The following is a 12,297-nucleotide window of genomic DNA, read 5'->3' as shown; positions in this document are numbered from 1 at the left end:
CCATATTAATCTTGGTTTTCCGATATTATAATTTAACCCAGAGAATCGAGGAAATAGTGTTAATACCTATAGGGTGGCGTAGAAATATTTTTTTCTGAACCATCTACAACACAGGTAGTACCATTTTCAAATTGAGAGAGTAAATGTTCTGTATTCCCTATTGTACTCCTTTTGTGTTATCATTATTTCTGATGAGTGTAGCAGCTACTTCGGCACATAGGAGGAATAAATAAGGTGACAAGGGGTCGCCTTGGCGACACCCTCTGGTTATGTCAAAGATAATTAAATGTGATACAAATCCATTTACTATCACACAAGATTAAATTCCATAGTAAAAGGTCTTAATCCAGGTTTTGTTTCCAAAACCAAAAGAGTTCAATGTTGTTGTTTTTTTCAAAATCAATCTGTAATAACAAACGAGGTATTTGATAGTTTTCTGTGAATTCCATAAGACCAGAAATCTGATGAGTCATTACCAATATATCTCCCAGACATAAACCCTGTTTAAACTTCATTTATAAGCGTATCTAATACAGTCTTAATTCTATTTGCAAATTGCCTTAAATGCAAATTTATGGAAGATTGATAGAAGCGAGATCGGGCGCCAAAACTTTATGAAAATTGTCTGGTGACACATTTTAAAACATATAATTAAACCAAATACATGTTGGTTTAACATGTCATTTGAGTTAATGTCTTATATTGCTTTAGTAAATATGATCCACATTCCTATGCTATGTTTTTTCCATATGTTCAGGATCAAAGTCTTCTGTAGAGAGCTATACAATTTCCAAATAATGCTTTCTATTTCAGCTACCGGAATATACCCTCTTTATCGATGCGCAAAAATAATGTTCTTAATGAGTGGGGCTCTAATTCCTCCATATTCAGGTGCTATAGCAATTGCGTCTCTTTACATTTTATCAGGTTGGTCTTTCCACACAAATTTGAAACAGGCTTATGGAAATGCATTCATTATTGAATGGTTCAATTCTGCAAGTAGTTTCATTTGATTCACTACCCTTTTTATGAAGGTCCGGGATAGAGTCAGTCTAAGTGAGTGAGTGAGTGAGTTAATATTTAACGTCACATCGGCAATAGTTCAGCCATATCGTGACGAGAACATTTTGATATTGAAATGAAATATGTATACATTATAATCACCTGTCGTCAAAGGACAGTAAAGCAACTAGAATATCACAGTTACAATTAAAACTAGTGTGGAGAGTTAAAACAAATACCACTATTTTGACAATACAATGTAAAATACGGGCTGTAGATCGCCAACAACTGAAGGTAGATCACCATACTAGGGACCATGGGGACTTACATTACTTTTGCTACCTGCATGGACCCTAGCTGGATTTACACCATCCCCTCAGCCGTTGGTGATTGTAGGAAAATGTAGCCGAAATTTAAAATGACAAAAATACTACGTTTAAAAAATTGGTCAGTTAAGATTTCACTTTGAAAGTTTTGGGACTTACGTATCCTCTCAGGGGGACAATAATTTTACGCTACTTTAACCCCCTTTGAGGGCACAGCCACTAACGATCGCAGTTGACAATTCTTACCACCATGGTTAAAATATCAGCTTTCTATTTACAAAACATATTATTCAAAATTTATGTAATAATTCTATTTCCTTTAAAAATTCAATGATTAAATGATAATTAACATTAAAAAGATCCTTCATTGTTTTGACATTAAAGTATTTATCCCTTGTGATGGCAAAATCAATACAGTCAAGCAAGATATGCTTGACCGTGATTCCCTCATCACAAGGGATACAAAACGGAGCATCCTCACCTTTAAGTATATATTCGTGAGTATATCTAGTATGGCCAATGCGACATCGTCGCATAACAACCTCCTCAAATCTGGACTGACAACCCAAGTAGGTGTAACCAATATAGGGTTTTATTTCATGTAATTTATTAATACCCACTTGGGTGTCCCACTGCTTCTGCATTAGATCACAGATATAAGATCTAATTGTAGCTTTATAGTCTGAGTATGGAATCAGAAGTGGTGTCACAGATTTATTGAGTGCTGCCTTAGCGGCAAGATCAGCCATTGTGTTGCCAGAAATGCCAACGTGGCTGGGTAACCAACAAAAGACGATGTCGCATTGGCCAGTAGCGAGAACATTATATAACTCAATAATTTCTGTTAAAAGTGGATGGTTACAAGATATGTTTTTAATAGCCTGAAGACAAGAAAGAGAGTCTGAAAAGATTATATACTGTTTATATTTAGGATGTCTTTGAATATATTTAAGAGCTGTTAGTATTGCGTTTGCTTCTGCTGTAAAAATAGAGCTATCATTAGGTATTCTAGAAGAGATTGTTCTAGATCCAATGACAGTGGCACACGCCACTGCGCCACCATCCTTGGACCCATCTGTAAAGAAGGATTTGTATGTATTATATTTATGTTTTAATTGAATGAATTCTTGTTTATATTGTAGTTCATTAGTATCTGATTTTTTAAACATTGTCAATGTTAGGTCAACTTGTGGCCTCACCATTTGCCAAGGGGGAGAAGAAAAAAGCCGGGAAGGAGAAATATTCTTCAGCTCAATGCCAGCAGCAGAAATGAATTGCTGGATTCTGATCCCAAGAGGTGGAACAAGTGAAGTTTGTTTATTATACAAATCCTCATAAAGAGGATTAAAAACGCAGTTATGAGCAGGATTGGATTCATTAGAATATAACTTTGTGATATATTGTAAAGACAATTTGATACGGCGAAGGTTTAGAGATGGTTCATCGGCCTCAACGTAGAGACTGTCAATGGGAGATGTTCTGAAAGATCCAAGACATAGCCTCAGACCTTGGTGATGTACAGAATCTAATAGCTTTAGGTTGCTTTTGCAGGCTCCACCATACACAATGGAACCGTAATCAAGTTTCGATCGAACCAGAGATCTATATAAGTGAAGGAGGGTAGTTTGGTCCCCTCCCCACTTTGAATCAGAAACAACTTTTAACAAATCGAGTGCCTTCAGACATTTGACTTTGAGGTACTTAATGTGGGGCAGAAAGGTTAGATGCGAGTCAAAGATGAGACCAAGAAATTTAGCCTCCTTCACAACTTTGATGGGTGTGCCATTTAATGATAATTCGGGGTCTTTATGGGGTTTGTATTTCCTACAAAAATGTATACAATTGGTTTTAGTTTTAGAAAATTTAAACCCGTTTTCCAGACACCATTTATGAATTTTGTTTAGACAAATTTGTAACTGTCTCTCAATAGTTCGCATATTTTTACCACGGCAAGAAATATTAAAATCATCCACAAATAATGATCCATCAATTGAATCACTTAAAACCTTTGAAAGACTATTTATTTTAATACTAAACAGCGTGACCGACAAAATACTACCTTGTGGGACACCCTGATCCTGATTATAATGAGCAGACAGGGTTGAACCCACTCGGACTTGAAACTGCCTGTCGGTTAAAAACTGTGATATAAAGAGAGGCAAACGACCTCGCAAACCGAAATCATGTAAATCCTTTAAAATGCCATGCTTCCACGTAGTATCGTATGCTTTCTCAAGATCAAAAAATATAGATACAGCGTGTTGTTTGGTGATAATCGCATTTTTGACGAAGGATTCTAAACGTACTAAATGATCAATAGTACTTCGATTCTTCCGAAAACCACATTGAATATTTGTAATGAGGTTATTAGTTTCAAAATACCAAATTAATCTGTTATTTACCATTCGTTCCATGGTTTTACAGACGCAGCTGGTTAAAGATATCGGTCTGTAATTTGATGGGTCCGTGTGATCCCGGCCAGGTTTTGGTATTGGCACTACAATGGCATTACGCCACGAAGGAGGAAAAATTCCAGACGTCCATATTTTGTCAAATATATCTAAAAGTGTGACCAGACATGGTTCAGGCAAGTGTTTCAATAGCTGGTAATGAACATTGTCATCACCTGCTGCAGTATCATGAGCTTGATCAAGAGCCGTATGGAGCTCATGTAACGAAAACACTTCATTATAGTCTTCACCATTATTGGAATCGAAATTAACTTTTGTCTTTTCCTGGTGTTTCTGATACCTCTGAAACTCAGGAACATAATTTGCTGATGATGAGTTTTTGGCAAGAGTTTCGCCAATTTTATTTGCAATGTCTGCTTTGTAAGTTACTAATTTGTCACCATCTTTAAGATGGTGAACTGCAGATTTTGAACCTTTGCCTTTTATTCGCTGAACCATGTTCCACACCTTAGACATGGGTGTACGTGAATTAATTTTTGAAACATAGTTCCTCCAAGATTGGCGCTTGTTTTGCTTATACGTCCGTCGTGCCTTAGCACTAGTAATTTTAACGTTGTTGAAGTTATGAACAGTAGGATGTCTGCGAAAATATTTTTCTGCTTTCTTCCTACGTTTTCTTGCCTGTTTGCACTCGTCAGTAAACCATGGTTTACGAATATGAGGAGTTGCAGAGGACTTGGGAATGGTTTGATCAGCAATTTCATTCAGTTGTGTTGAGAACATCAAGATGGGATCTGGTACATTACTGAAGTGATCAGGTGTTAATTTGTCAACGCATAATTGCTCATATACAGGCCAATTTGCCTTAGTGAAATTCCACCGGGATGAAGGTGGATTGTCACCTGGTGTTATAGATTTCAGGAGCGTAGGGAAGTGATCGCTTCCGCAAAGGTCATCATGTACAGACCATTCAAATTCATTGACAATGTTCGACTCTGTGAGAGTTAGATCAAGTGCAGAATACGTTCCAGTGGCTGGATGCAAGTAAGTATTGGAATCATCATTAAAAACACATAAATTATTATCGGAAATAAAATCTTCAATAACTTTCCCTTTATTGTTTGTATTTGTACTACCCCATAGAGGGTTGTGCCCATTTAAGTCGCCCATAATGATGCAGGGCTTTGGGAGCTGGTCATACAAACTTTGAAGGTCAGTTTGACGAAGAACTGATGAAGGTGGTACATACAGTGAGCACAAAGTAAGAGCAATGTGCAAGGTCAGCCGGATAGCAACAGCTTGAAGATTAGTATTCAGCGGAACGGCACTATGAATCATGTCCTGTCTGACAAGGATACTAGATCCTCCTGTAGCTTTGTCCCCATGGGGAGAAAATGAATGGTAGCAACTATATTGTCTTACGTTAAAAACATCAGTATGTTTCAGATACGTCTCCTGTAGACACAGTGCTGAAGGTTTAAAGTCCTGTAACAATAGAAGAATCTCATTATGATTCTTCCTAAGTCCTCTGCAATTCCATTGTATTAGTGTATCCGTCATTTAGGATGTGTTATCGGCGACAGTTCACGACCCTTTTTCTTGGGAGAATGGCTCCGAGAGCGGGTTGTCAGAGGAGGTGACACCTCCATGTCATCTAAAAGATCAAATCTGTTTACAAGTGACACAGAGCCTCTTTGTCCTTTAGGAAGACGGTCACTTGTATTTTGCTTCTTAGAGTAATCTACATTTACATTCTTCTTTTTGATAACCGGTGTAGGTGCTGTTTGAGTTTCAGAGGATTGTGAAGTTTTTCGTGAGGAAGAAACAGAAGGAAGATCCTGAATACTCATAGGTGTCTGAGCTGTCAGCCAAGTCAGGTCTGTTTGGCAGTCAATAGACTTAGTGGAAGGTCTCATCACTTCTGCATATGTTGACTTACCTCTCAATGCAGTGCTACCAGATGGTGTAGCTGAAGTTGCCAACTTCCTTGCTTCTGAAAAACTTATGTTCTTCTCAGTTTTTATACGTTGGACACTCATTTCAAACTGCCATATCGGACATTCTTTAGAAGATGACACGTGAGATCCAGAACAATTTACACATTTGATTTCAGACGAACACGTGCTGCTGTCGTGATCTTTACCAGCACAGCGTGAACAAGAAGCATGATTCTTACAAGTGTTCTGCCCATGGCCAAACTTCTGACAGTGAAAACATCTGAGTGGATTTGGAACATACATGTCAATTTTCATAGAGAAGCATCCTACTTTAATTGATTGAGGTAAACTGGGTACATCAAACGTAAGCAAGTAAGTATTTGTGGGTAGATATATTCCGTCCTTTTTAAAGCTGAATCGCTTAGCCTCGACCACTCCTTGCATACGCAGCTGACTAACAATGTCATCGGTTGACAGATCAGCAAGACTCTTATCTCTGTCTCGGATGATTCCTTTGCTAAAATTTAAAGATTTGTGAGCATAGCATTTTACAGAGATATTTGCAAATGATTTTGCTTCCAGAAGATTGGCCGCTTGCTCTCTCTTTAGACATTCTATGAGAATTGAACCAGATCGAGTTTTTGTAACATTCTTGACAGTCCCAGCAATTCCTTGTATTGCTTTCTCTAGCAGAAAGGGAGAACAAGATGTTAACTTTTTCTCACTTGATTCAGCGACAATGAATCGAGGCCATGTGTTACGTTCAGAGTAACAGAGTCTGGTAATGATATCATCCTCATCATCAGTATCATCAATGTGATAACGTTTTTGCTTTTTGGGGTTTTGGTTTGCCATGGTAATAGATTTGTGTTTCATCCTCCTGGCTCCCCACCCACCACGGAGTGTCAACAAGGACGATGCCTAATGCCTGTGGGCCTCCAACAGGCGGCACCAAGGATACCAAGAGGATATACTCAAGCAGTAGCATTAGAGATATGCACCACAAGATTGGCCCATGAGCCACCGCCCTGTGGGCATTAGACTCTAGGCAAAGTTCATGTAAACAAAATTACAGTTAAATAATATTACTTAAACCAAGGGCGCCAAGACCAAAATTTAAACAATTCCAAATCACAGTTTGTGCACATTTCAACATAAACTCCATGCACAGGGCTTGGCATGACCAGCCGATTGGTTGAACCGGGCCCATTCAACCACCCGTCTAGGTGAAGTAAGGGTCGAAGGGGTGTGTTGAGCAAAGGGAACACGATTACAGGCCCCCAGTGCCCTCAACCCTCAGACTCCCGTCCTCCACCGACACAGGGCCGCAACCCACGGCAAACGGGTTGGTGGACCAAATATCCCCCCGGGTCCACAACGGGGGTGTCGGCGAGCTCTTAGCATTATCCAGCACCCACCACGAGGAGGTGACTCGCCACGGGTGCCGAGTCAGTCTAAGTAAATTTAGCCCAAGCGTTATTGGTTACACTCCTACACTGATTCTAACACAGCTTACCGAATCGCGAAAGTGGACATTCGCATATACCGTTTGAACTTTTATCCACGAAAGGTTTGTACCCGCACGATTCCGTATGCTATTTTCCCTACGATCGCTTCAGGGTGATGTACATGGAGCACGCCACGACAGTGACTAAACAGTCGCTGAACATAGTGTTTTTGACCAATATTAAAAAAATATCAGCTTACTGACAAATTAGTTACTGAGTAACCATGTCAACGGAAACAAAAGCGCGTGTATACTGGAAGTCAAAAGGCAGTGTTATATGTTGATTTCCGTTTGTTGAGAGATCATTGTCAGTGACCGGTGTATTTTGTAAGTCCCACCAAGCCCTAAACCACAGCCGTCGTCCGATTGGTTAAATCCGTTTAGCCTTCTCGAATTTAACTGGACGGCCATAGGTCGCTCAAAGGTTACCTGACGCTACCTCTAACTAGGTTTTTTTAGATCCAGTGTAGGAGTGCAGCGAAGAATAAGACCAGGGAAGGTCCCGGGGTAGAATAGGCATTCAGCAATCCATGCTTGCTATGAAATGCGACTAAGCGTGTCGTAAGAGGCCACTAACGGGATCGGGTGGTCAGGCTCTCTGACTTGGTTGACACATGTCATCAGTTCCCAATTGCGCAGGTCAGTGCTCATGCTGTTGATCATTGGAATGTCTGTTCCTGACTCGATTATTTACAGACCGCCACCATAAAGCTGATATTTTGCTGAGTGCAGCGTAAAAACTAAACTCCCTCACTTCGGCGTGGCCAGCGAACGCTTTAACCATTAGGCTACCCTACTACCGTGGAAGCCTATGCTTGTGTCTGTTTCTTCGATATACAGAGACAAGAGTGGAAGTATGACACAGTATTGGAATTAAACGTTTCTGGTAGTTTTATATTTCGTTGAGTCTCAAAAGCGTAAGCAGATACTTTGGACAGCTGTCTTGCCTCAGCGGACAGTGATAGACAACCACGTGGAAGCCTGTGCTTGTTTTTCGATATGAAGTATCAGTAGCCGTCGCACTGAATTCCATCAAACGGTTGACATAGCCTTGATGTAAATTTGTTGATTGTCAACTTAGATAGTTCACGTAATCCATATGAATGTTGATTACGTTGCTTGCACTAGGACCGGGGATTGGTTAACTGTGGAAGTATGCTTCCGTGAACATGTGCACCCAAACACACATCAAATATGCACCGTGTGGAATTGTGCTATGTCATATCAGATATTATGACTCCTTGATTGAAAATAATCAAATGAAAGACCCATTCTGTGAATTTTCCTTGAATGAAGTGCGACGCACATTTCTATGTGTCATTTCGTCACAGCTGTTTGGATTGTTTGGAGTGAGTGAGTGAGAGAGTTAATATTTAACGTCACATCGGCAATATTTCTGCCATATCGTGACGGGAACAAAACACTGAAATGGAATATATGAGTGTTATAAAAACCTGTCGACAAAGGACAGTAAAACAACTACAGTATCACAATTTGAATTAAAACTAGCATGAAGAGTTAAAACTAATATCAATATTTAGACAATACAATATAAAAACAGGCTTTAGATCGCCAACAACAGAAGGTAGATCACCATACTAGGGACCATGGGGACTTACAGTACCTTTGCTACCTGCATGGACCCTAGTTGGATTTACACCATCCCTTCCGCTGCTGGCGAGTATACAATATGCTAGCCAAAATTAAAACAACAGGAATACTACGATGAAAAGCCTGGTAGATTTGAATTTACTGTGATTGTTTTTGGACTTACGTACCCTCTCAGGAGGACAATAAGTTTACGATACTTCAACCCCCTTTGAGGGTAGAGCCACTAACAATTCTAGTTACGAATCCAAACTACCAATTATTAAAATAGATCTTTTTACAGAAACATATTGCTCAAAATTTAATCAAAAATTCAATTTCTTTTAAAAAACCAATAATTAAATGAAAACTAACCCTGGTAAAAAGATCCTTAATTGTTTTAACTGTAAAATATTTATCCCTTGTGACGGAGAATTCAACACAGTCAAGCAGAATATGCTTGACTGTGACTCTCTCATCACAAGGGATACAAAATGGAGGATCCTCACCTCTTAGCAGGTATGCATGAGTATATCTGGTGTGACCAATACGACATCGTCGCAAAATAACCTCTTCAAATCTGGACTGACAACCCAAGTGGGTATAACCAATATAAGGTTTTATCTCGTGTAATTTATTCATACCCACTTGAGTGTCCCACTTCTTCTGCATCAGATCACGGATATAAGATCTAATGCTCGCTTTGTAATCACTGTAAGGAATAAGCAATGCTGTCACAGATTTGTTGAGTGCTGCCTTAGCAGCAAGGTCAGCCAATGTGTTACCAGAAATCCCTACATGGCTGGGTAACCAACAGAAGACGATGTCGTATTGGCAAGTTACATGATCATTATACAATTCAATAATTTCTATTAAAAGTGGATGTTTGCAAGAAATATTTTTAATAGCCTGAAGGCAAGAAAGAGAATCGGAATAGATTATATATTGTTTACGTTTAGGGTGTCTTTGAATATATTTGAGAGCTATTAATATGGCGTTAGCTTCTGCTGTAAAAATAGAACTATTATCTGGTAATCTAGAAGATATTGTTCTGGATCCAATGACAGTGGCACAAGCCACTGCGCCACCGTCCTTGGATCCATCTGTAAATAAGGGTTTGTAATTGCTATATTTATGTTTTAATTGATGATATTCTTGTTTATATTGTAAGTCATTTGTTTCTGATTTCTTAAATGCAGTTAATGTTAGGTCAACTTGTGGCCTAACCAATTGCCAAGGAGGAGAAGAAAGAAGACGGGAAGGCGATATACTTTCCAGCTCAATACCGGCAGCAGATATGAATGGTTTAATTCTGTGCCCAAGAGGTGAAACAAGAGAAGAATTTTTGTTATACAAATCCTCATAAAGTGGATTGAAGACACAGTTATAGGCAGGGTTAGATTCATTAGAATATAATTTAGTAATGTATTGTAAAGACAATTTTATACGACGTTGAGTAAGAGATGGTTCAACGTAAAGACTGTCAATAGGTGAAGTTCTGAAAGACCCAAGACAAAATCTTAAGCCTTGATGGTGGACAGAATCAAGAAGTTTAAGGTTGCTTTTGCAGGCTCCACCATATACGATGGAGCCACAATCGAGTTTCGAACGGACCAGTGATCGATATAGGTGTAAGAGGGCTGCTTGATCCCCTCCCCACTTTGAGTTGGAAACAACTTTCAACAACTCAAGAGCCTTCAGGCATTTAGTTTTAAGGGACTTGATATGAGGCAGAAATGTTAAATGGGAGTCAAAGATTAGGCCCAAGAACTTGGCCTCCTTTACAACTTCGATGGGAGTGCCGTCTACAGATAGTTCAGGGTCCTTATGCGGTTTATATTTTCTGCAAAAATGTATACAGTTAGTTTTGGATTTAAAAATTTAAAGCCGTTTTCAAGACACCATTTATTTATTTTGTTTAAACAAAGCTGCAGTTGCCGTTCAATAGTATGCATATTTTTACCACGACAAGAAATATTAAAATCATCCACAAATAACGATCCATCAATTGAATCGTTTAAAACTTTTGATAATCTATTTGTCTTTATGCTAAAAAGTGTGACAGACAAAATACTGCCTTGTGGAACACCCTGATCCTGATTGTAATGATCAGACAGGGTAGAACCCACTCGAACTTCAAACTGTCTGTCATTTAAAAAGTTGGCTATAAATTGAGGTAAACGACCTCGTAAGCCGAAGTCATGTAAATCTCTGAAAATGCCATATTTCCAGGTTGTGTCATATCCTTTTTCTAGATCAAAAAAGATAGACACAGCATGTTGTTTATTAATTAGTGCGTTTTTAACAAATGATTCTAAACGCACTAAGTGATCGACAGTACTTCTGTTTTTACGGAAACCACACTGTATATCAGTTATAGGGTTATTTGTTTCCAAGTACTAAATAAGTCGATTATTTATCATGCGTTCCATGGTCTTACAAACACAGCTAGTTAATGAAATCGGACGATAATTGGATGGATCCGTATGATCACGTCCAGGTTCAGGTATTGGTACTACTATGGCGTCACGCCATGAAGGAGGAAAGTTACCCGATGTCCAAATATCATCAAAAATATTTAGGAGAGTTTCCAGACAGGATTCTGGTAAATGTTTCAGGAGTTGATGATGTATGTGATCAGCTCCTGTAGCAGTGTCATGAGCTTGATCAAGAGCAGTGTGGAGTTCATGAATTGAAAATAGTTCATTATAATCTTCCCCATTATCTGAATTAAAATTAATAGTTTTCTTTTTTTGTTGTTTTTGATATTGTTGGAATTTAGGCACGTAATTAGAAGAGGAAGAATGTTTAGCCAGAGTTTCACCCAGTTTATTCGCAATATCTGACTCCTCGGTAAGTAATTGCTCTCCATGTTTAAGATGATGGACTGTAGATTTAGTACCTTTACCTTTGGCACCCGTGAACGGCCACCTCCTCGTGGTGGGTGCTGGGTAACGCCAAGAGCCGTTCCAATCCCCGTGTGGACCCGGGTCAACTACGTCCATAGCACCCCATTGCTGGTCGCAAGGAGCGACCGAATTGGGCAACCTGTTTGCCGTGGGTTGCGTCCCGTGTCGGTGGAGGACGGTAGTCTGGTGGTTGAGGGCAATAGGAGCCTGAATCGTGTTCCTGTTGCCCAACACACCACTTCGGCCCTTACTTCACCTAGACGGGTGGTAGAATCGGCCCGATTCTATCAATCGGCTGGTCACGCCAAGCCCTGTGTATGGACTTGTAAGTCATTACACAAATGTAATTTGAGAAAGTTTACTTTTGGACTTGGCACATTTGTTTATATCAAATGTCAACGACCTTTCAATATGATGTTTTGAACTTTGCCTAGAGTCTTATGCCCAGAAGGCGGTGGCTCATGGGCCAATCTGGTAGAATTGTTAATCTTTTAATGTTTCTGCTGGAGTATATCATCCGGGTATCCTTGGTGCTGCAAGTTGGAGACCCACTTGTATTTAGCATTGTCCTTGTGATACTCCGTGGTGGGTGGGGAGCTCGGATGATGAACCATATAA

Source organism: Haliotis asinina, chromosome 12 (genome assembly GCF_037392515.1).
Source record: "Haliotis asinina isolate JCU_RB_2024 chromosome 12, JCU_Hal_asi_v2, whole genome shotgun sequence".
Classification (NCBI taxonomy): domain Eukaryota; kingdom Metazoa; phylum Mollusca; class Gastropoda; order Lepetellida; family Haliotidae; genus Haliotis; species Haliotis asinina.
The sequence above is the reverse complement of the archived record's forward strand: the minus strand, read 5'-3'. Positions refer to the sequence as shown.